We start from the raw sequence: 4,148 nt of genomic DNA, 5'->3' as shown, positions 1-4,148 counted from the left end.
TGACTATGGCTCCGAAGACATCGACGGTATGGACGACGATGCCGATCAGGAGCAAGGCCAAGACCCGCCATTCACTGGACGTTGGACGGCTACCTCTTCGTAAGATGTGTACATGGTTGACACACCCAAAGGATCTGGCGACGACAAAGAAGAGCCAGAGGCGAATAAAACCTCTGAGACGCAGCCCAAGCGCCGGCGCCCCAAACGCCGCTCTAAGCCTCGTTGCTCAAAAGACGGCAACACCGGCACCAGAGAGAATAGTACTCCAGGTGACGCCAAAAACAATGAAGACCCTATAGGAGCTACATCCGAACAGGAGGAACATGACAACAGGCAAGACAACCCTGATGAACATGCCATAGAAGATGACTCGGAGGACGACAGTTACCGTCCACCCTCCGAGGAGGAGACAAGCCTCGGAAACAAAGACTTCATCGTGCCTGAGGATCCTCTGGAGCAGGAGCGCTTTAAGCTTCAGCTCATAGCCACTGCAAGGAGCCTGAAAAAGAAACAGCAGCAGCTACAAGCTGAACAAGATCTGCTCGTCGACAGATGGACTGATGTCCTGACAGTCGAAGAATACGGCCTCAGGCGCCCAGCCAAGAGCTACCCAAAACGCAGACTGCTACCTCAATTCGACGAGGAAGCACCGAAGCACACATCTCCCTCGCGTAATGCGGAACGACCACCATGTGGTCGAGACAGGGCGGCCGACCACCCACCCTGCAGCCGGGATAAAGCGGTAACTCAGGCCGAACAGTAGCCGGCCCCACCGCCTCGTAAAAATAGAGACGGAAGAGTTCGGGGTCATACGTACGACCTCCGGCAGATCCTGGACGATAGAGCAGGACATACAAGATCGATCTACGGATCGCGAGGGCGTGCCTCGAGGCACGACGACGGCTACCTATTCGGACGTGATAAACCTAACCACGCCCGGGCCGAATACCGCAGACGGACTCCATCAGAGCTACGCCACGACGCGGCCCGAAATAGAGGCGTTGCACACCCTCTCTGCTTCACAGATGAAGTACTGGATCATGAATTCCCCGAGGGGTTCAAGCCTGTCAACATTGAATCATACGACGGCACAACCGATCCCGCGGTATGGATTGAGGATTTCATTCTTCATATCCATATGGCCCGAGGAGATGACCTCCACGTCATCAAATACCTCCCATTAAAGCTCAAAGGACCAGCTCGACACTGGTTAAATAGCCTGCCCGAGAACTCCATCGGCAGCTGGGAGGACTTGGAAGAGGCTTTCCTTGATAACTTCCAAGGAACTTATGTCCGGCCACCAGACGCCGATGACTTAAGCCACATAGTTCAACAACCCGGAGAATCAGCCAGAAAATTCTGGACTAGGTTCCTAACCAAAAAGAACCAGATCGTTGACTGTCCGGATGCCGAAGCCCTAGCAGCCTTTAAGCATAGCATCCGGGACGAATGGCTCGCCCGCCACCTCGGCCAGGAAAAAGCAAGGTCCATGGCAGCCCTTACGGCACTTATGACCCGCTTCTGCGCGGGAGAGGATAGTTGGCTGGATCGCAGTACAAACACAGCCAACGAAACAGGCCCCTCCGAGGCCAAAAGCAGCACCGGCAAACTCCAGCGCAACAGACACAAACGCCGAAGCAATGGCGATAACACCGATGACACCACAGTTCACGCCGGATTCAGTGGCTCCAAGTCCGACCAGCGAAAGAAGCCCTATAAAAGGAGCAGCGGAGGACCATCCAGCTTGGACCGCATACTCGATCGTCCTTGCCAGATACACAGCACCCCAGGCAAACCGGCCAACCATACTAACAGAGATTGCCGAGTCTTTAAACAAGCTAGCAAGATAAACAGCAGAAGCAAAGAAGGGGAATCACAGAGTGAGGACGAGGACGAAGAGCCCCGGCAGCCGAGCACTGGGGGCAGAAGAAATTTCCCCCTCAAGTCAAAACGGTGACCATGATATACACTACGCACATCCCCAAAAGGGAGCGTAAGCGAGTACTTAGGGACGTCTACGCGGTAGAGCCAGTCGCCCCAAAATTCAATCCGTGGTCATCATTCCCGATCACCTTCGATCGTCGGGATCACCCAACTAGTATCCGCCATGGTGGTTCAGCCGCACTAGTCCTCGACCCAATTATTGACGGGTTTCACCTAACACGAGTCTTGATGGACGGTGGTAGCAGCCTCAACCTGCTTTATCAGGACACAGTGCGGAAGATGGGCATTAACCCCTCGTGAATAAAACAGACAAAGACTACCTTTAAAGGAGTCATACCAGGCGTAGAGGCCCGCTGTACGGGCTCAATCACGCTGGAGGTGGTCTTCGGTTCTCCGGACAACTTCCGAAGCGAAGAGCTAATCTTCGATATCGTCCCCTTCCGCAGCGGCTATCACGCACTGCTCGGACGAACCGCGTTTGCTAGATTCAACACAGTGCCACACTATGCTTATCTCAAGCTCAAGATGCCCGGTCCACACGGCGTCATAACAGTCAATGGCAATACGGAGCGCTCCCTCCAAACAGAGGAGCACACAGCCGCCCTAGCAGCGGAAGTACGGAGCGGCCTTCTCAATCAGCATTATAATCCAGTTGCCGAGCCCCTGGGCACCATTAAGAGGATCCGGACCACACCGCAGCAGGACAGCTCGGCTGGTCAAGAGCCGAATTAACAACTTGACCTCCGTCCCAGCCCCGACGAGGCAATGGCACTAATACCGAGCGTACATAAACTACACACTCAAAACCCCGTGGGAATTGACAGAGGCATAACTTGTTCGCGATCCACTGTACGGCTCGACCGACCCTGGAATCCTCACGCTTTTACTTTTTTCCTTTTTACGGGTTTTTCTTCTCTTTTCAAGGTTTATACGGACAACCCGCCTGCAGAACACACCAGCTCTGGCCCACGAGGGAATCCCCAGGTGGTCGCTACTCAACGATTGCCATACTTGCTTTTCATACCCGCATGTAGCTCGCCCTTGGTTACGGCATGTCAAATAGCCCTACTTGCTTATCGCATTACTTGTACAAAGTACGCCTCGACGTACTAGCTGCATCACAATGGTGAGTACACTGTAGCGTTAGCTTATTACTCAATTTTCCCGTTTCCTCACCTCGGTATTAATTACTCATTGCACATGAACACCATGGTATGTATTACTACGCCAGGGGCTTCATTACGCCCCACATCACGGCAATGAAAGTCCGAACACTTTTACAGTATAGTTCGGCACCCCGAACTTATAGCATTATATGCATTGGCTCCGAATCATGTCTTTGGTCAATAGTCGGGTTGCCCGGCTCCTGTGTTTACTACCTTACGTTCCGCTATATCGGCTAGGGTAGTAAAGGGAGAACTACTGCGATTGTGTCCCGGTTATTCCGGACAAGCACCTCAGTAGAGGAAGCCGAAAACTGACTGTCATGATGCGGCGAGAGCAAGTCAGCTGTTCGCGTGGTTCCAAATCGTTGGAGATTTTTTCCGCTTCTTGCGAAGAATCGGTTCTTCCGATTAGGCGTGTATAACGCCCCTAATTCGGCCTTCCGAACACCAGGGGCTTCGCCAACTTTATTAACTGTCAAACTCCTATGGCTAAGTGAGAGCGGTACAGGACGCATAGTCTGATTGCCTTATTCGTTGCGCTAAACACCTCCTTTAAGGACCAGAATGTGGAGTAAAGAGTGTTTAGATTTATCCCGAACACCCCCGTACTATCTACGTGGGGACAGAAGCCGACGACTGGTCAACCCTCAGATTTAATAAACGGCCGCACAGGAGGCAAAATTTAAATCATTACACTACATAACATCATTGTTCCATATTACAGAACAAGGTATTATACATGTTCTCATGGGAATATAATATCCTTCGAACATTGCGCCGCCACAAGACGTGACCCCTCCAGAACACCGTCAAAATAGTGCCCGGGTCGACGATGCTCCTTGCCCTTCGGCGGTCCCTCGGTCATCAGCTTCTTGGCATCCAGCTTCGCCCAATGCGTCTTAACGCAGGCGAAGGCCATACGCGCACCTTCAATGCAGACCGACCGCTTCACGGCTTCGAGCCGCGGATAGGCACTCACAAGCCGCTGCACAAGTCCGAAGTAGCTGCTTGGTGTAGGATCGGCAGGCCACAACCGGA

Source organism: Aegilops tauschii, chromosome 2 (assembly GCF_002575655.3).
Source record: "Aegilops tauschii subsp. strangulata cultivar AL8/78 chromosome 2, Aet v6.0, whole genome shotgun sequence".
Taxonomy (NCBI): domain Eukaryota; kingdom Viridiplantae; phylum Streptophyta; class Magnoliopsida; order Poales; family Poaceae; genus Aegilops; species Aegilops tauschii.
Note: the sequence above shows the minus strand (reverse complement) of the source record.